Source organism: Semicossyphus pulcher, unplaced genomic scaffold (assembly GCF_022749685.1).
Source record: "Semicossyphus pulcher isolate SPU_LCO1_2020_fin unplaced genomic scaffold, fSemPul1.0.p SCAF_24, whole genome shotgun sequence".
NCBI lineage: Eukaryota > Metazoa > Chordata > Actinopteri > Labriformes > Labridae > Semicossyphus > Semicossyphus pulcher.
In genome coordinates, this window is record NW_027211698.1 from 8,763,621 (window position 1) to 8,785,706 (window position 22,086).

Genomic DNA, 22,086 nt, shown 5'->3' on the forward strand with positions numbered 1-22,086 from the left:
GCTAATGCATCTACATACACTATAACGCACTACAAAGCCTCTGTTTTCCTCACTTAAACATTAAAGACGCTAATTTAAGGCTTTATTACTAACTACTATTAGTAAAGCCGAACAAAAAAAAGAACAACACTTCTTTAAAAGGCGATTAGTTGAGTTTTCAATCAATTCTAATGAAGCTTGACTGCATTGTAGGATTGACAAATGTAATATATTGATATAATTTTTAAATAAAAGACTTAATTATAGACAAAAGAGAGTGAAAGGTGTAGCTCTGTAGCTACAAAGTACAAAATAATAATAAACTAGAGGTAAAACAGCAGGTGGAGGAAGGAAACATCCACCTCTCTGTGCTACTCAAGGGCATTGTGTTTGCGCGTGCACACGAGTGCAGGATGACCCGCCGGACGCGCGCGAGCACCTGCATTCCCGCCACATTTTTTTGTTTACATGTCGCCGCCTTTGATTAACCCGCACCTTTCATTTGATTTGGGGGATACATTATCAGTGGCACGCGCGCTATATCAACTTGTGCGGGGGTTATTAGGAACAATGAACTGACAGTTCCTCCATCTTTGATGTCTTGTTTAAACGTGCTCCCCCCTGATGCTTTGATAACTCGCTAACTGGGACATTTTCGTTCTAATTAGGGCTTCAATTGCTAATTCCATATTGCTGCTATAATTATCACTGGGAGATACGCGGACACCGTCGGCGCGTTTGTGGTGAGATTTCGGGCAGACTGGGGGGGCGGGGTGGTTCCTAAACTGTGGCTTGAGGGGCTTTTGGGGGTCCTCCAGTGCGGGTTTAAACAAGGTGGAGAGGTGAGGGCTTACTAGGTTATCTGATTGGTCTGCTAAGCTAGCTTAAATTTGATGTTTGCTACCAAAATTCCCATCTGTCATGCAACTTTCTGGGTATAAACCGTCCTAATTACTTATTAATATTCAGGTGAATTGATAATATGCACACCATGTAAATACATTCGCCAATTTAACATGTAAAATCCTCGTAAAACTGTGAATATTTACGACTTTATGTTTCAAAAATGCTCTTAAACTGAAGTGTACAGGAGGAAATGTGGCTCACCTTTAGTCTGTTAATTTGTGAAACTTTCAGCCGAAGTTACCTGATAAACACTTCAGAGAGTCTTCAATCTTTTGCTATTTTTCTCACCGTTTGGACTCACTGTGCCCACCTCGCCACATAAACTATACGCCCATAATAACCTTATGGGCAATAATTGGAATTGAGGATTTTTTTCCTCCTCCTATACCCCTTTGGGCGCATGCGCAGTGGGGAGCGTACTGGTCAGTGTGAGAAGCAGCTGTTCAGGGCTGGTGAAATTCCAACATGGCAGTGGCTGTGGTCAGTGTTTCCTGCGCTAACTTGGGATGGTTTCAGCTCGCACGCAACCCGGCTTAACCTCGGCACCCCGTTCTTCAGCAGCACCCCTCCCCGGGATCGATGCGACCCTAACCCCCCCACGTGAGAGGTCGACCTGTCGCTAAAAAAGCAGGTAAGGAAGGGTAGTCTGCTGCGACTGCAATTAGACAGAGTGGTCAGAGCAGACAGCGCGTCTGTACAGAGCTAGAGCAGCTCGTGCGCGGTGTTTATCTCGGAATAATGCACGTGCACTTTGCGGTTTAACAAGTTCTCTGAATTGCAAACGATACCTGCGCGTGAATTGCTGGTGCGTTTTTTAAATGTGGTTTTAAAGAAGCGCACCTGCGCCACGGTTAAACCGCACAGGCTTGTCTGCACTATAGGCTGCCTGTTTCATGTCTCGGCTGTGCGGCACTCGCTAAAAAGGCAAAAAAAACACTCAACTTGCATGCACGAGGACGCTTCTCCAGCCTGCATCGGACTCCTGCGGCTTCTGTTACAACAAGTTGCCGTATGCATGCGTGCAGGGAGCGGATACAATGTCACCGCAGCATGTATTTTTTACAAGCTTGGACGTTTTAGGGCGTTCTCAACAGATTTAACTCCACTCCGGGCGTCATTTCCCAAACAATCCCCGAGCTGCACCAGTTGATTTCTCTCTCTCTCCACCTGCCATTCACTTTCTGATGACATGCATGTAGGTTAGATGCTTCTCCTGTTCAGTTCCTCCTCGCGCACCTTTCACACGCTTTGAAACCCGAGCTCGACCAAGCAAAAAAAAAAAAGAAAGTGTTTAATGTAAAGCCTTTTCCCTTTTTTTTGGGAATCCTTTCGCTTTTTTCTCTCTCTCCACAAATTAATCCCAATGCTCTCATCTCCTCTTCCTCTCCCTCTTCCTCCTCCTCTGTTCCAGCACGAGATGATCAGCAGCAGCAGCGTCTATGGTAGGTTTGAATTTTACATCAAGTTGTGCTTTTATTTTGTAAATGTGTCAAACAGATTTGGTTAGGTAGCAGGTGGAGGAGACGAGTGTATTTAGCTGAACAACAAGGAAACATTTGACTGAAACACATCATATTCTGTGTGTGTGTGTAAGTGTGTGTGTTAACACCTTTATTTTCTTTTTCATTGGATAAATCTCCAAAATTGTAGCTGTTATGTTTATGTATATTTTTCATCTTCAGGTTTTTGCTTCTATCACACTAACACAGCCCTCTGTCACACAGTTGGAACACATACTAAATTTGCTATATTTAAATCACACATATCAGATTTTTTTAGCCATTTAAATCTGCTCTCAAATATTGTGATTTCACTATTTAAAAATAAGCAAAATAAGCAATAATTATGAAGGATTCGGCATATTTTTCTCTCACACACACTCTCACAACTGTGTGCGGAGTTTTCTTTGGTTTTGTGTATTAAAAAAACACAAATTTAACTAAATTAAGAAACAAATTTCACGACTACATGTGCTAAAAGTGACATTGAAGGAGGCCTCAAAATGCATATTTAAGATCAGGATTATTTACACTTTATTTCAAATTTTACACTCTATGACATTGAAGTTGAATTTGCTGTCAATTATTAATATTTAATGTGAAGGCATATAAGGGTTATTGAGCATTTACAACAGGAATATCAGCGTGAATAGCTGGGAACACAACTTCCTGTAACAAATATCAACATGTTCGCATTTAAATTTTAAGGTGTTTAAAAACACAGATTGGTGTGAGCTGTGAGCGTCCACCGCCGCAGGAAACAACATCCACGCAGTGGAACAATGGTGGATTGTTGGAATTAAAAAACATCCATCCCACCCTGTTGCGAGCGAGACCGACAATCAAAACAAGCGGGTAATGAACGATTAAGTTTTGTAAAGGGGGAAAAAAAACAAAAACGCACAATGCGCTTTTCTGTAAAACGCACCGTACTTCCACGATCTTTTTTGTTGCAGTTATTAGTGGGGACTCAACCTTTCACCTTTGATCTCTCTCTCTCCCTCTCGCTCTCTCTCTCACACACACACAGTTATTTGCTTCATGTCATGCTGTTTCCTCCTTCCTCCTGCCGATGCACTTTTACTCAGCCGGCCGGTGCATTCACCACCTTGTAAATGTTTTCTGCGCCTATAGGTGCAATTGTTTGTGTCATCATGAAAATAATACTTCTTTTTGAACATCAGGCGTTAAAATAATGTCACATGACTCCTTACATATGCAACTTTTTTTAACAAAAAATGTGCATATTTACGGCGCAAAGTACAGGCGCATTACATTTTTGCACCTTTTTCATTCACATTTGTAAAAAATTGACACTTTAATTGGACACATTGGATGACAGTGCAAAAGCTCATTCACTTTTTGCAGGTTTTTGTTACATGGGAGAATCTCTTGCATTTTAAGGCTCTGATAGGTGCGAGAGTTTTAAATACAGGTGTGTGTGTGTGTGTTTGAGGGTCGAGGAAACCCAAGCGCAACCGCGCACGTCTGTTTTCGTGTGCAATGTAAATAATGTAGATACTCAGCGGTTTGTTTATTCCTCTAAGTGTATTTGTTTGCCAGAGTCCCCGGCTTAAGATCCGTCCCCGTGCCTCGTCTGTGCGTGCGTGTTGCAGTGACAGTAGCAATAATCCCCCTCATTATACACATAACATATTGCCTCACATCTCCGGCAGCCCCCCGATACAGCTAATAGGGACAGAGAGAGGGGAGATAATAGGAATAGAAGAAAAAACTGCTCTACAAACAGGCTCCCCTTTATTTATCTAAATACAGACTTTTCCCTCAAATGAATAGAGAGAGCTGGTGTGCGGCGAGGGTGGCTGCGCGACTCCCAGTGGGACCGTATAAATAAATTATCCTGACACTTTCTATCAGTCTGTAATGTTTACCATTAAAAGCTGTTTTACCGTCCCAGAGCCACCGGCGTGCGATCCAGCCCGCCCCCCCGTGGGACTTCTGCCAGATGTAAGACGATGTGGGGAAATATTGTGCTTTTTCGACACACGCAGACAGACAGAGAGGAGGAGAGAGAGACATTTGTTCGTCTCGGCTGCGTCCGTATCAGTGGATTTCTCCTGTCTGCGCGTCCTGACAAAGGGCCTCTTCAAACGAGATCCAGCCAGGGTTGTCATCTTTTAGCAAATATGTTAAGTGTTATCTTTTGTGCTCTCGGCTCGCCGCGCGGAGCTGGACCCCATGGGAGCCCGGCGCATGCAAATAGAACAAATCCCTCTCGGACCTGTCTGTCTGTTTCACTCTCTCCATCTCTCTCTGTCTTCTCATCTTTCCCCCCCTCCTCCTCCCTCCCTCTCTTTCTTTTTCTCCACGTTTGCTCGACAGTGCGTCAGCCTGTCTTGTCTCCTTGCTCTCTCATCTATTTCACTCTTTGTCCACTTATTCCCCTCCTCTCTCTCTCTCTCCCTCTCTCTCTCTCCTTCTTCGTCCCAGAAGACAGTGCCCGGGCTGTGTGTCAGCTAGCGAGGCTGTGTAAGTCTTTGTGTGTTTCCCTGCGTGCTCGCTGACAGCCCCTCCTCGCTGATCTAAGTTCCTCTCCCAGAGACGGCGGGCAGCTGTCGGTTGCGCCACTGCCCGAAAAACGCGTCTCTCGGTAGATGAGTGGACGCCAGTTTCTTAAAATCCTTGACACCGTGATCCACTCAATCCTCTTCCTCTCCTGTGGGTTTTGTTTTGCTATTTGGTTGCTGTGACTGACAGTTGCTGGTTGATGGATTTCCCCCCCCCCGCACGCACACACACGGCCTCACACACTTGCGCCCTCACGCATCAGAAATTATATTCATCGTGCCCTCACGCCTCTCTCCCAGTGCTGACTGGTTATTATCCAGTCAGGATCTGATGGGTGTACTTAAAGACGAGGGGTATCCACACAAGGCTGACTCAGGGGTGGAATAATACCTGCAGCTAACCACTTCGGCCCAGGCTATAACCTGGGGTACTTAACACTTTTATTATGCGTTTATGCATCACTTAAAAGATCACGAAATAAGGCAGATCCTTGGCGAAGGTTTTTCAAAATAAAAGCAGCTCCCTGCTCACTTTAGTTCTGGGAACCGCTCCAGCCAAAACTGATCTCAAATCAGTGTCAAATTCGCCAAATTCTCCCCGTCCTCAAAGAGACAATCCGCTAAATTCACCTCCATGTTAATTCCAGCGCTAAAAGCATTATCTCCCTTTCTTTGAACTCCCAATCCCCCCCCGAATGTTTGAAGTTTCTTTGCTTTATGTAACGCGTCGTTTTCATCGCTTTTAATCAAATCAAAGCTGTAGATTTTGCCTCTCTCTCTCCCTCCTACCTTCTCTTACAATCCGCTGCCCCCTTCCTCTGAATTTTAAGCAGACCCTCGCTCACCTCGCTTTACTCTTTACCAGCAATCTCCGCCACCCCGTGGCCCTCCCGGATCCTCTCGCAGATATTAAAACATTCAGCGTTAAATATGCTAAGGACTTATTAAAAAAAAAAAAGTCTCACTCTGGAATATTCGGCGCCGTTAGACCTCGATAGACATGGCGGCGCGGAGCTTATCCTTTACATTGTGCCTTCAAATGAGAAGGCGCCGTTTCTAATTAGCCATGGAAGTCTTAAGTTAAATTGTGCATTGATATGCGGAGAAGCTCGCCAGTCATTTAGCCCGGCGATGGAGGACGCCGACGAGAGCCTTTTTTTTTTTTTCCCACAAGGGCCAAAGAAAATGACAGCGAGGAGAGAGGAAGGATCTGACTGTAATCTCTCGCCGCCGCTGCTCTTCTCTTTCTGGCTCTGGCTGGATGATCTGATTTTGTTAACAGCGAGTCTCGGGTAGATAGCGGCCGTCTGCTGCCCCCACCACCACCACCACCACTTCTCCCCCCACTCCCCTCCCACCCCACCTTCCCCCGTCTGCAGTTTGAACGTCTTGATTAGCGAGGCAACCTGCGCGAGCGGCAAGTAAGTCCAAACACTTTTGTCTGCGAGGCGGCAAAGGTGTGCGTGCGCGTTAATGAACAATGGCTCATTGGGTGAGGAGGAGAACCAGTGTGTATGTGTGTGTGTGTGTGTGTGTGTGTTTGAGCTTGGCAGGCTGCCAGGGGATGGACACAAAGGATGTTGAGTGGCTGGGCGTGTGGCACAGCATCACTGAGCTGCCTGTGGCCTCTGGGAGATGGGCACAAACTGGGAGCAGGAGCAGAAACAACTGCTATCGCTACATAGCCTCAAATGCGTTTGCTTTTATTGTAGAGCTGCAACTAACAATTATCGCCATTATTGATTGGCTGAAACTCCAAAATTCATAGGTATTCATGTTTTTTATCATGTATGGCAAAAAGAAGCCGCAATTTCCCCAATTTAGAAGCTAAAACCTCTAAAAAAACCCCCAATTTTTTCTTGCTAAACGTCGGAAAAAGTGCAATTATTTTGCGTATTACTCACCTGCTTTGTCTCGAGTGCAACGTCCAAGTTGCACCTAAGCTAAGTGTTGCATCCTGTGTGTACGTTGTCGTGCACGAATCCCTCGTTTCAAGGAGTTCAACGTGACGTCTTTCAACGTCTTGTTTTGTCCGACAAAGGCTCCAAAACGCAAACGGATTTAGTTTAAAATCCTAAAAAACAAAGAAAAGCATCAAAACTTTACTTAAAACAAAATAAAGTAGAAACTTTTTTAGTATTTTTGCCTAAAAATTGGCTTAAAAACGGTGTATGTTCCGCGTAGCAGGCCCTTCTGGGTATAGAAGGTGTTTGTATGCGTACCTATGATTATGCCCGCGCATGCTTGTACTTCCCGTGTGTTTGTGTTCGTGCGGGCCAAGTTTTCCCCCCCAGTGGAAGCAGGCGGGAGCATTGGGGTGCTGCCTGTACAACTCTGTTGGCAGGATGGACACATGTGGTAGATAGCTAATGATAGCATGCAGCGTATAATGAGATCCTACTCTCCGTCTGTCTCCCCTACCTGGCATCATGCATTAACCATACAAGAGGAAGAGGAGGCACGCATGGTATTGACTTTTGAGTGGGTGTCTGCTTGTCCGTTGTTGGTTTTGTTTAGCACTCAGAGGTCAGCATGGCTGCAAGCGCCGCACATTTATAACAAGTGTTTTTTTTTTAGATTTATTTTCATTGCAGGAATTTTTTTTAAGGCGAGATTTCTCCTCATCTGCACCTCTTGAGCTCTGTTAAATGGTTGTAAATTGATTTTGGATGTGTTGCAATGTATACGCTTAACAAGCCAAATGGGTTCAGTTTGCGGGTTAGTTTGTGTGTTCAGAAGATTAATCTATTAATGTATTCCACACACTCATAATCCACAGTATGAGGCGTTGGCAGTAGTCCATCTTCTCGCCCAGTAACATATATTTATCCTCTTCACTACACAATCCTCGAGGCTGCTCAAATCCCCCAGGGGGTCCCGATGACATGCTTACTAATGTGTGCTTTGGAAACGGAGTGCTATTGTATCCCGTAAATCTCACAAAGCACTGTATGATTTGCCCATTGTCGTTAAATCGCTTTGCTTGTGCCAAGTACTTGCATCTCACAGAGGCTTAATGCTTTGAGGGTTTCAGGGACAGCTTCGAGTTCCTCTTTTGTTGATTTCGGGGAAAAGTGCCAAGACTGCTGCGCTGAATATTGTTTTGAGTATGGAGGAGGGAGGGGAAGAAGGGCCATTGCCAAGCGACTCCATTGAGCCCCGTGAATGGGCCATTCATATTTAGGAGAATCACCCAGATGCCATATTGTTGGCTCAACAACGCTAAATATTCTCCAACAAGGATGGGATTGTAACAGGTTTGTGAATTGTGCGAGTGTCGAAAAGGACGTTGGGAAATTGGAGAAAAAAGCAGTCAGTCTCTCTGAAAAGGGTAAACAGCACAGACCAATACAACTTCCACAGCTAGTCTTCACAGAGTCCTTTTTTCTTCACACAAACATCCGACTCGGCATTTTTCTGCCAAAGGTGTCAAACGATATATCTCGAATATAAACAACATAGTTAAAACATTGGTAGCAATTTGTTCTAACACTTATATGTGCTTATAACTCGGTGTTAATTTCATTAACGAAGGGGCGCTGGTTTAGCTCAGTTGGTAGAGCAGGCGCCCCGTGTGCAGAGGCTACAGTCCTCGACGCACTGATCGCAGGTCCAACTCCCAATCTGCCGATCATTTGGTGCATGTCTTCCCCAACTCTCTACTCCCCACACCTCCTGTCTCTCTTCAGCTGTCCTATATAATAAAGACAAAAGCCAAAAAAAAAAATGTGACGATAAATACTCCTTAACGACAATTTATCCATGATGAAAACGAGACGTTGACGAGCTAAAAATAGAGCGTTTGTTTTGTTTCGTTAACGAGACGAGACGGGAATAAAACGTCAGTGGTGAACTGTCGGACATTCAGAATCCATGACATTTTACAGCTTCAAACACCAGCTAGAGATAACGTGTATCACGAAGGTGGTCATGAACTTTCTCCGTTAACTCGGGCTCTGTGCATGCTCACGAAAACAGGGCGTATTACGTGTCATTTGACGCCTCTTCATCACAAAAAGGAGCAATCATCGCCTGTCTGCTTCAGACTGCTGTGAAGCTGTGATGATGAAAAGTCAGGACCACGCATAAAAACGTAATCCAGTGTCTTTAGATGCTGTGTCCTCATCGTTCTTTTACTGTTTGGATGATCGGCTGAGAGGTTTGTGTTGATTTTGGCGCCCCCTGTGGACAAAGTGGCACCTCTTATATCTTTGCTGATTCTGTCCTGTAAAAGTTTTTTAACAAATATTGTAATCCATTTTGGGTTTTTTTAAACGTATCACTTGCTGTGAATCTTAGCCGTGGAAAATTTAGAAAAAAGCCAGATTTGGAAGGGTGCAGTTAATCGCTTCGTCTGACACCTACCCCCCACAACCACCACCAGCCGTTTCAGGCATTAAAAACTAACTATATAGAAACAATCAGTTTTGTTGCTGATGGTCTTGTTTGCTTTTGTGGCTCATATAGAGGCATCAGTATGAATTTCAGTCCATTTCGTAACCAGCTTAAAACTCCTCACAGGAGCTTTAAAGTTTACCTGAAGAAAACGGGTAACAACGAGATGAGGGAGTTTGGAAGGGGGGGTCTCATATTTTCTCAAAACAGAAAACATTTTGACTAAAAGTAATGACTAAGGAGTTTTCGTCGACTAAAACTATAAAGGGTTAAAATTACTAAAATGTGACTAAAACTAAAAAGCATTTTCATCTTAAGACTAAATCTAAAACAGCTGCCAAAATTAACAGTTACAGCTACATTAAAAGTGCCTTTATTAAGTGTTTAATACAGCTTCTAAATGCTACAAAGGGGTTTTAATCTGCGTATGGCTGTAACTACAGCCTCAGCCATTACTAACAGTTAGTTTTAAACCTACAGGGATTAGTAATTCTCAATGTGAATGATTTTACAGTATGACACAACTGACATTTAGAAATATTGACGCCATATTAGCGTAAGTATACTGTCTGTTGTAGCTTTCAGTCTTACGTGTTGGTATAAAATGTCAGTTTCTGTCGCTCATAAGTGACGTTAGACGCCACGTTTTTAACAGAAAGCAGAGCATGCCGTTTGCTACAGTGTGCTCACGACGGCAGGCGCAGATGGGATTCGATCCCAGGCCGAAAGGGGCGGACAGTTTGCGTCTGCTGATGTCCACAAAATCCTGCTCGGGAGCTCCCGTGCTAAACAACCTTGAAAGTGCGGCTGTAAGCTGCTGTCCCCCGCACCGTCAAAGGGTCTAAGACAGGACTTAACAAAATGTCATTGTGGTCTTTTATGTCATGCATGCACTGAGTATTAATCACGGCTGGATCTGCGCCTGAGAGGCTGATCAAATTTATTGTTTGGCTGCACGGGACAGTAATGGGTGTTTAATTACTCAATAAAAGCCCTTTTATAGATTCCCAGGCCTCCTGTGTGTTGAGCAAATGGTATTGATCTGTCTCCGGGCTGCAACATGATAGCCTGTGAAGGAGAATTAGAGCCGTTAGCCCGCTAGCGCTTTCTCATTCATTAGCCGCATTAGCCAGAGGGTGGTTAAGACGTAGCATCATTGTTAATACCAATGTCTCAGAGGTTTTTTGTGTCTGCCTTGTGTTGTAAAGCTCCGCGCGGCTCATTTACACAAATATGGATTAGGTGAGCAATGAATAACATTGACCACCGTGGAAAGAGTTTCAATAAGATTCTCCAGGAGAGTCGTTTTTCTTCTCCCCTCAGTGCGGTTTGTCGCTGACGGCTGTGTAAGCCACAAGACTAAATTTGACAACGCCCTCAGCCGAGCCGTGAGCTGTATTAGTCGGGCTACCATCGAGACCGCATGTTTAATCCCACCACTTCCCCACCTTCTAATCTGTAATCTGACGGCTCCTCCTCCTCATCCCCCTCCTCCTCTTCCTCCTCGGAGGCCTAATTCTGGATATACGTCCTCCTGCTCGCTCTCCACTCAACTCTGAGAGGAGGAGAAAAGCTGAATGATAATGACAGCGAGCCTTACTGCGTCTCCGTATGGCTCGTTCATGCATTCACGCCAGCAGACATGTTTGGTGGTCATGTCCAGCCCTGCACGGGGTCCACTGTATTCTCTATTTTTTTGTCTAACTGCATCTGCCATGCGTCCATTCTTCTTTTATGTTAAGAGCATATTGCTGCTTCTGTGAACCAGCTCCACTTCTCTTGATGCACTGCAAAACCACTGCAATATCTCCCTTGATGTGTCCATATCAAATGAATGTGGCCCATTACAGACGTGGCGGAGTCAGTTGGGCGGCTTTGTGGACCAAAAAGGGCCTGCAAGGGACCATGAAAGAGACATTGTCCAGTATGGACCATACAGTTCCTTTGTAGATAAATGGATTTTCATGCTTATCAAGTCAGACACTGACATGAGTGAAAACTGTGGAGAATGTGGAATTATTCTCACTCCTCGGCCGTACACACCGACAACTGTAGTTTCAAGTGTGTGTGGTCTTTCATTGTCCTGCAGCGAGGTTTTTTTATTGGTGTAACATTCAATTTGGAATAATATGCACTGTTAGTGCTACAAATGGGCAGCGCACATGCAGCCAACTTTATCCTTGGGAAATATACCTCAACAAACCTCAACATACATCAGGTATATTCTGTATATATTGTCGGTGTTAGGTGACTTTATATCACGTAAATGTGGCTTAAAATAGACCCTAAAGGGCTGAGAAATATAGCTCAAATTGTATTACAAAATAATATATAACTAAAGCTAATTAAAGTTATCTAGCTTATGTCAGAAAACTGCAATACGGTAGAAAATAAATCTTATTTTTAAAACTGAATTAATTTAAACTACTAATGGCCATCTTTAATTGTAACTTGGAATCAAGGGTTGAACTGTGAGTTGAGTTGTGGCTTGAAAGAGCAGTGGTAGTCTTTGAAATGTCACTAGTAAATGTAGCCAGCTGTAGCTAATTAACACATTTATGTTCATAAAACAATAAAGAAAGAAACTTTTGATTTCTGGTGAATTATGCTCCCATGTTGCTGGTGAAAAAGATAAAACAGCTGTGTCTTGTCACCGTTCGTAAGAAGCTAACGGAGAGGAGAGCCTCATTTTTGGTTCTTGCTTCACGTTTATTTCGACCAACAAGCTAGCAGCTGGCAGGAGAAAGGTGTTTAAATGTTCTGTTTAACTTGAGCTGCTAATGTTAACGTACTACAATTCAGAATACCAGGATTAAGAGATGCGAAGTAGCTTGTCAGCGTCAAGCTAAGGATACCGTTTACAGCTCTGCCCATTAGCCGTTTAAGCTAGCTGCCTTTTTTCCCCCCCATGACGTCCTGACTACGTCGCTGTAAGCTGTGGCCCTTTAATTGTTCAAACCTTTGAAGAGATTTTCTTCCATCAAATTTTGAACCATTTTTCAACTTAATTATGAATATGGGCAGCAAGTTTTTTATTTAGCAATATAGCACTGCTTAACTGCTATAACACTCTTACACTCAAACCCAGTACTTGAAACCTAAGCTTATCATATTATATCATCAGTCAAAAACATAGTCAATGAGGTCAAAACAGTTTTCCCCTGAGGGGGATAATATGAAAGTCAGCGTCAATCTAACAATTCTGTTCACAGCTGTGCACGTTAGCCGTTTAAGCTAGCTTCATCTTTTCCAGCTGACTATGCAGCTGTTCTCACATCACTTTATTAGGTTGTATCATAACCATATTGTAGAATTTTTAATAAGGTCTTATGTACAGCTAATGTAGGAATTAATTAAATAAAAACTGCATTGTTTTATTTTTATTCTAATCAGTTAGCAATCACTACTGTAGTCAGAGAAGTGACTTTCCCTTTAACTGTTCAAACTTTTGAAAGCGTTTCTTCACCAACCAAATTTTGAACCATTTTTTACCCAGTTCTTGTAACATAAACTTATATTATAGGAGATATCATCTGTCAAAAACAAAGAGGTCAAAGCAGTTTTTACCTGAAGGCAATAATATGCAAGTCAAGCTAACAATTCTGTTAACGGCTCTGCACGTTAGCCGTTTAAGCTAGCTTATTTTTTTCTCTGTTATCACATCACTTTATTATGTTTCATCACTTTATATTTCAAGTCGAGGTGAAACAGCATTTCGAGAGTATCTAGCTTCCATATCGTGACGTATTTCCAAGTGAAACATTAGAGGGATTTGATTTGATCGTTGAGAAGTGGGCGTGTCAAATCATTCTTGGCACTCTGCGGCTAAATGTTGCAGATTGCTTGACAGGTGGATGATATTCTACTGATACTAGTCATGATATTATTGGTTGAAATCGGTTGGTGCTAGCTTACGTAAGCACACGTGATATTTTGTTTTACAGGAAGAAAATATGATTGGCTTTTGTAATTTTTTTTGGCCTATATTGTCAATAGATTAAAATGACATTTTTCATTTCACCTCGACTTTAAGAATTTTTAATAAGGTAATAATGTGTACAGCTGATACAGGAATGAATCTAAAAAAGTAACTGCACAACTCTGCATGTTAGCCGTTTAGCTAGCTAACGTTACTTCCGAACTACATGGCTCTTGTTGCCTCATTTTTGCTACATCATAATTAAATTAAAGCATGTTTTATTAAAGTCAAGTGCACAGCTGATGCATTAAAAAAAAGTTGATGTAAATTAATTTTTAAAACAAAATTTTAGTCGTTGAGGAAAAGCCAGTAGTTAATAACATTGACTTATCACCCAGCCCTTGGAAACTCAAAAGAGCATCTATCATCAGTCAAAAATTATAATAAATGAAACCAAACAGCATTCACCTGACAGCGCAGACACCTGCCCCCCTTGTGTCTTGGTTTAATGTTAGTTACACGTGTACATATATGCAAGCATGCCCACACACAGAGAGAGGCGCACATTAAACCCTGTTCACATTCCACTGCCTGTGGGGCGCGAATGAGAAGCGATGTCTACTCGATGCAGAGCCAGTGATCTAGGTAATCTGCCTGTGCTGTGGGACAGGTCTATTGGTCCACAAATCAATTGGCTTCATGTCCGTGCCATTAGGCTAACATGGCGCTGCTGAGGCGCTGAGAGCGGTAAACAGACTGTTTAATTCCCCTGGACACCGGCCAGGTGGACACTCCTCCTCCGACTGCTTCCTCCTGCTTCCTCCTGATCCCTCCGTTTTATTTTTTTCCCTACCTTCCCCTCGTTCTACCGTCCTCTTACATTGACTCCACTTCAGTCAATGCGGTTATTCTCAGTGGACAAGTGCTTACAGGAATATTGCTTGGAGGGGTTGTGTGTGTGTATGTGTGTGCGTATAAAGAGGAGAGATTTTGGCCAATGAACCCTTGCTGTGCTCTGTCCTCCAGTACTGTGTCTATACTGAGTAAGTGATCCCTTGGGATGCAGTACACACATCCCTCCCTATCTCGCTCTCCATTTCTCTGCGTCTCTCTCTACCTCGTCCTCTCTCTGTATGTTTGTCTGCGTCTTTGTTTCTCTCACAGTGTATCTGTTTCCCATTCTGTCTCTGTCTTTCCCTTTATATATTTCCTCCCCCCTCCCTTCTTCTTTTTTACCTCCAGACAGAGGCAGCTAACAAGTACAGTAATATAAGGGGGCTGCATCCGAAACGAACGCACAAACTCATGATTAGAAAAATGCAGATTTACGTCCCGCCTGCGAGAAGTTTACCACTTCCTCTTTCGCACAGGTACACCAAATTAAACAACACCTCCGTCCTCTCGTTCCACGGAGCTTCCTCTTTCCCTGTACGGACGCGACTAATGACTTAGCTTGTTTAACGTCAGCAATTCAATTTATCCACTTCAACGGCGTGCCACGAATCCTGTTTCCGTGAGTCCCGTGTGCTACAGTATGGTAATTGAGCCGGCGCGTTCTTGACAGATGAGTGTTGTTGGCAGTATCGCTGTTGTGTGTCTCATTTCCTGCCGCTGTTGACTGATAAGATAAGAGGCCTGTAGCCACGTCTGCGAGCTCCAGCGCGACTAACAACCTGATGAACGGCAGCGCTAAAGCCGTGATCCGTGATTAAGACGCCGGCGGGGGGTTGGGGAGGGAGTGGCGTTAGCTTGAGCGCTCATGGAGAAATCTGTGCAGGATAAACACACAATCCCTTGATGGTTTTAAGAAAGTGAGTGAAGTAAATTTATTGGACAGAAAACCTGAAGAACTGACACAGTATAGAAATCCGTGTTGTGGTTTCTGATTTGCCCAGAGGGCCAGAACATTTTGCTGTTGCTTGGAGACGCCGCAACCCTCGGACACATCTGGTCAGCTGTTAGTGCAAGTTGTTGACAAGGGCTGGAGCATCTGCAACAGCATGATATTGTTTACAAAGAGGGAAAAACCGTCCGCAGACTTCTTGTCAATCAGGTTTTCGGTGGCAGGAAACACGCAGGCACTGTCGGGGTGTAGAAGCAGGGATGCGTTACGTTTAGGACAAAAAAGGGTGAGTAAATAATGTGATGTCTTCAGTTAAAGGCAGAGAAATTACTGTTTCGTGACAACTTTGGAAAAATGGAAATATCACGGCACGAATTGCAGGCTGTCCTGCCGCCCCTTCGTTCCCCCGGCCTTGACTCATCTCCCTCCTGGGACCTCGGTGGTGGAATGACATTCATCTTCCAGCAGGACAGCAGAGTCACTCCTTATCTTATGTCACAGCTCATCTCTTCAATAAATACTTCCTCTTCTCCTCTCCTTTTCTTACACCTGATCAGAACCCTATCTTCTGTGTCAACAAGAATATCTCGGTTTCTTATACTTTCATGTAGTAGTATAATAATTTATGGACAGAGTTTCGTCTATTTGAGATACAGTTCGGTTTTCGTCTAGATGACAAACAAGTACACATCCTGTGTTCGCCTCAGGGCTGGAGCGGCACCCCTCCGTAATAAAGCTGTAATTATTTATTTAGTAAGAGTGAAAACAAGACTTTCTAACTGCCGCCTCTGTGAGAAATATTGCACCGACAATATGTGAAAGTGCATTAAGTCGCCGGCGTGCGCGCAAACGTTCACACGCACGCCGTTATCAAGGTCCCGGTCTCTCTCACTCCAGATCAGGCAGAACTGGAGGGAAAATGCAGACGAGTGAACAGAGAGGTATTAAATGTCTCATTTTCTGTGCGCTTCACGGCTTCAGTGGGAATCAGCGAGGATGCTGTACCATAATGTCCTTGAAAGGTGTGTTATAGTTACTGATAATAACATCAGTTATTGTCACTGCAGTTCGACACTTTAAGCTAAGCTAACATAACAGAAAAATAATGTCACTCTGGTTTGGTTGAAGTGAAAAGGTGATGATGTTTTGTTTTTTGACACCCAATTTAGTGAACACATCTACTGTTAATATATTGGCGTCTCGCGCTAAAACGTGTGACATTTATCAGCAGCATTGTAAGCGGTTCAATGAACTGAATTGTTACTCCAGCCAAAAGCAAGACGAATTAGCAAGACGGTTAAATCGTACGTCCAACATACAGAGGCGACAGTCGTTGATGCGGCGTCCCCGGGTTCGACTCCCACCTTCGGCCCTTTGCCTCGTGTCATCCCCACTCTCTCTTCCTCTGTTCCCGACACTATCCACTGTCCACTCTAAATGAAGGCATAAAAGGACAAAAAAATAAGAATTTGGTGACATCTAAAATTCAAAATAAGCTACTATTTTCTGTTTTTCGTTGTCTTCAATAATCCTTATTTGAATACCATTAGGTTTTGGACTGTTGGTTGGACACTGGACAGACATTTCTTTCACGTTTTTATAACATTTCACAGACCAAACAATCACATTTGCTGTTATGAGACACTTTCGAGGCACAGGTACGACTCAAAATAAAAACCAATTAGGTGTATGATCTACTTACTCTTCTTCTCAATATATATTGTAAGAATAACTGAATTAATTTTGATATCACTTCTGTTAATCTTGGAGACAAAAGGCCTGTTTTATATGAACTTAAGTTTGGATTTTTACGTAGAATTTTTACAAAGATTTAAAGAATCATACAGTTAATGGTGCAACAACCTAGCGTAACTTGTTTTCTTTTTACACAAACTTTTTTTTTTGTGGCCCATCAGTGGAAAATGTCGGAAAAAGGGGAAGAGAGAGTGGGGATGACACGCAGCAAAGGGAGATCGGACTGTAGCCTCTATATGTAGCGAGCGATCTAACCTCTGAGCTAAACCGGTGCCCTAGCTAACGGTATTTTGATGCAGTTTTTTTTATTGACAAAGTCAGCAAACAGTTTTAACCCTTTCTCCAACAGTCTTTCCAGTGCTTCCTCATATTACTCCTTAAATAATTTTGTCATGATTTTCTGTGTTGCGTGAAAACAGCACAGCATGCTAGGTCTTTCGTGTTGCGTTAGCTAAGAGAACGGTAGCCCTAAGCGGGTAACAGGCTGTGCAACGTGTCAGACTGACAGTTAAATTTTTTTTTCCCATTTTCTAATGATTATCATTTTTTTTAAGTAACTAATGTTTTTGTAGAGTTAGTTTCTGAAACGATCTTTAAGGGTAGAAAATAGCGGAGCTAGCTAGTTATTTCTATGTTGCGTTAGCTAAGAGAACGGCAGCCCTAATTGGGTAACAGGCCAAGCAACGGGTCAGATGGTGAAAGATAAACATGTAACGTAAAATGTTTTCCCATTTTCTAGTGATTGTCATTTTTTATCAAGTAACTTATGTGTTGTAGAGAGAGCTAGCTAGTGATTTAAATGTCGCGTTAGCTAGAAGAAAAATAGCTCAAAGGGCAACAGTTCATGCAACTGTTTAGAGGGACAGTGAATGTATGTTGGCAATGTAAATGATTCCAGTTGTAAAACGGCAGCACATGATTTTATGGATTTACAATTCTACTTAATAAGGTGGAATACAGCAGCACAACTACCTTTTATTGTTGTCAATAATCAGAATTGGACAAGTTGTTTGTCACTTTCAGGCGTAGCCGCCTCGAGACCCTGACTCTCGATGGCAGCTGAGCCTAAGTGGCCTCGACAGCAGCAGGCGGAGTACACAGCTTTATTTACTTCATAAGTAAATACCGCATGTTTATTTTATCACCTCGCGAGCGCGGCTGATAGAATCTGCCAGCGGTGGTTGTCATTTCAGCGTCGGATAAACCGAGACGCCTGTGTTCTGTGTTCGCAGCACAGGGCCTACTAGCGTGTTCATCGCCTGTGAATGTGATTACAGCTATTGATCGATAGACAATGACACGACGCTGGTGCATGTCACCTGAGGAGAGAGTGTGGGTGACTGAGAGAGAAAAGGAAGTGTGTGTGTATCCATATGTTTGTGCGTGTTGGTCCATATGCCGGTGTTTGCGCATGCACGTACATACTGTACGCCTGTGTGTGTGTTCGTGTACATGTGTGTGCCTGTTAAACCCAGATCCAGTGTGGTAATGTGAGATCAGACGTAGCCTGTTAGCCGGAGCCTTACATCTGCTGTCAGCCACTCGCTCTAACTCTGTTAAGGACGTTATTGATTGCTCATTATTACCCCGTTCCCTGAAAGATGAGCGTCCCCTATGATCACATTAAATCTCTCCTCTGTCCAATTCTCCTGAGATGCCTTCTGCTCATCGGTGCCCATCAAATTTCTCCTCCGAGATCTGATATCAAGCAGCCTGACGTTTTTTATCGCCTCTGGTTCTCTTTGCGTCTTGTTTGATTTACTCCAAATAACTGTCTGTTTTCTTTCTAGTTTTTTTTCTTCAACGGACGCAGTTTAGCTAATTGATGTCTTTAGTCTGTGTAATGGAAATCAGCCAACACGGATGGGCAACATTTGAAATTATGATTTGTTTTCTTTTTATTAGCGCAAAGGGACGCATCAGGTTTTCATGTTAACTTTGTGATCCGTGTTTATTGACTTGATAGCAAACAAGACGAGCTGACAGGGGAGTCATAATATGTACTTTATTTTTCACTCTGGGGCTATTTTAGCTCCGTAACATTTTATTTAAAAGGCTTGTTTGTGAACAGGTTTCTTGTCTTCATGTCAAACTTACAGTCAGAACCTACAAACTTCGTCTTTTTATTCACGGTGCTCCTGCTGCCTAGCTTGAGTGACAAGCTAACGTCATTTTGCTGAAGGTTAGTTTTAAAAAAATTCAGCTGACAGTTTTAACTTTTTCATCTTGGGTTTTCTTACATAAAAGGCTTCATTGCCTTACTTTTCAGAGTATGTCACGTCGGGGTTATAAATTTGTCTAGAAAATGGCACAGCTTGTTTTTTTACTGTGGCGTTAGCTTAGACGCGATAGCAGATCATGACATTTGTGACATTAAAGCTCCTGTGAGGATTTTTTTGCTGATTCTGAAATGGACTGAAATTAATTCTTATGACTCTATATGACCTAAAAAAGCAAACTACACCATCAGCGACAAGATTGATTATTTCTATGTAGTTATTTTTAATGCCTGAAACTGCTGGCGGGGGGTAGGTGTCAGACGAAGCGATTAACTGCATGCTGCCTTTGTTTACATTTTCCAGGTCAAACATTTAAAGTGAGTGATACATATGACTGTTAAAGAAAGCAGGATGAGATCGTTTATTTAAAACGTAAGCAATGAGATAAGAGGCACGGCTTTGTCCACAGGGGGCGCCAAAAGCAACACAAACCAAAAGTTCCTCACAGGAGCTTTAATTTTTTTTTGTTTCACGTTTTAATGATTCATTTGGATTAAAAAGTGAATATCCATTTTATGAGTTATTGTATTGTTTTTTTAAACCTATTTTTATTGGTTTTATTTTAGAACAAAAAAGCTAAATATAATATAATAGTGGATTTAAAGACGCGCATCCTTCGCCGACTCCTCTCCTGGTACCCGCTTAAAACAAAAAAGCTAAATATAATATAATAGGCCAAAAAAATAGAAAAAGAAAAACAGTTGACTGAAAGAAAAATTAATCAACAGACATACATACAAAATAAAAATAATAATTAAAAAGAAAAAAATATATAAAATATAAATTAAAAGGGCAGTTGCACTAAATAAGGAATTTTAGACATGTATTGTTTTTAACAGACAAGGTGGCGATGGTGTCTTCTTTATTACACCTGTTGTAGCAAATACAAACAGGGCACATACAGCATTATACTTTTGAATTTGCTTACCAATTCCCCTCCGAGCCCCCTCCCTTTAAAGTTCCCTGCCCTTTCCCCGTGCCTCACGTTGTCATTTTCGCTGACGATAAGCAGTTGTTGAAGGTGTCACGCGTCCGCCAGCCCCTGTAAAGTTTGGGACTGTTGAAATCCAGCCCTCAGTGAGAGGCCATCTCATCGGCCCCCGCCGTCCCCATGAATAATGCAGAGCTATCGACTGTGTCAGTTGAGGCGCGGGGAGACGCGGCGGCAGCAGCCAGCTTGATATTCAGCTGCTGAAGCTGACTGGATGCCCTCACTTTGAGACAAACTGCTGGCAGACTGCTCTGACTCGAACAGACAGGACCTGAATCTGCTCGTACGAGACGCTGTGTTTGTGTGGAGGTAGTTTGTGTCCCAAGGAGGCCTGTAGTTTCTATAAGAGTGGGCAGAGGAAGAGGATCGTTCGAAAATCTATATACATGTGTTCACAAATATTTGCAGTATATACCACACCAGATTTGTTATGTGCAGTCTGTACACACACGTATATATACTATATGTGTGTGTACGTGCGTCTTCCAGCCCGCAGCCCTGCAGAGCTCTAGTGAGAATCTCCTGCCCCCTCGACACGACCAGTTCAGTCTCAATGCCACCGATCGATGCGCGTATTGATCCGCTGTTTGACTGTTTAGACAACCTGTGTGAATTCCAGCATAATGCGAGCCGCAGTGGATTTAAAGACGCGCATCCTTCGCCGACTCCTCTTCTGGTACCCGCTTAAAAACGTGCAGCTGTCGCACCTCATCGCTCGTCCTTCCTAAAAATATTCGCAACACGTGAGTTCAGATGCAAGTCGACGAGCTCAGTGTGGGCCGGCGCTCGTAGCAGCTAGCGCTAAAGTTCGACTCCAACTCCGTGACCTCATGCGACATGTCCTCCCGTTCGCCTCTCACCTTTGCTGTCAGCCGCCGCTACATCCTGCATTCTCTGCTGTCACACGGAGCCATTATGATAAATGGCTCCAAAGTTTGTACCCAACTCGTCGCGAGCAGAGAAGAGGACAAATTATTGCGCAATTAAATGACTTTTTAATAGCATAAAAGCACGACCTTTAACCTCCCCTCCTTTGTGATTTGGTTCTTTGTTGGACTTTAAAGCTATAAAGGCGTAAACAGTCTTAAAAAGCAGTCTGAGAGACTCCGTTTTTTCCCTTTTTACTGGGACACAGCGCGAGAAGGCGTGAGTTGGCAGATCTTGCCAGAATCCATATGAAGTGTGCAGGATTTCGCACTTCAAACATGCACGCTGAAGGATCCTGCGAGTTCACAGGCTGGGGGTAGAGGTTATCCCAGCCAGGGCCTCTTCAGTAATCCACACACACCCCACAGGCGCACACACACACACGTGCACACACACCCTCGCACGTGCGCTACTCACGGCGGGCGTTAATCTCCACCAACTGCTGTTGAACTCTAATCTCGCCTGCTTGCCAAGTGTTTGGTACACTGCAAAAACTCTGCGTAACGAGTCATTTAACAGCGGATGGCTTAAAATCGTGCTTTTATTTATGAGCCCTGGTATTGCAGTGAGAGATTAAAATATTTAATTAGGATAAGTGGGAAGATTTGTCTTGTTTCCGGATGGAGTTTTTAAATAAATTATGCAGTTTACGCCGTGTTTGGCTCCGTTTTTAACTTGTTTTTAAGAAAGGAAAAGATTTAAAGGTCATTATTTTATATTTGGGAAGTTTTTTCCTCGTTAAAATCGACTGTTTTTGCAGTGTAGTTAGTATTTGGCACCGAGTGCGCCTGCTGTTGTCAGAAGTAGCAAACTACGGAGCTGTGGTCCAGTTTACTGTCTGACTGAGTGCCCCCCCCTTCCCCCTCCGAACCACCCACACACACACTGCGATATACACACACACACGCAAACTCAGTGCAGACAGACATAATGCATCCACAGATGGTGACACTCCGGCAGTCACTCCTGGGCTGTCTGTCTACGTGCCAGCGATGCTAACACACACACACACACACACACACACAGACATATGCACGCACATATACACACAGCCTGGCGGCAACA

The 22,086-nt window shown here is 43.3% G+C and overlaps 1 pseudogene; it reads left to right on the top strand.

Moving 5' to 3' along the window:
- Positions 1 to 1,391: 1,391 nt before the first annotated feature.
- LOC138603728 (fidgetin-like) overlaps positions 1,392 to 22,086 on the top strand; it is a 33,143-nt pseudogene continuing 12,448 nt past the window's right edge.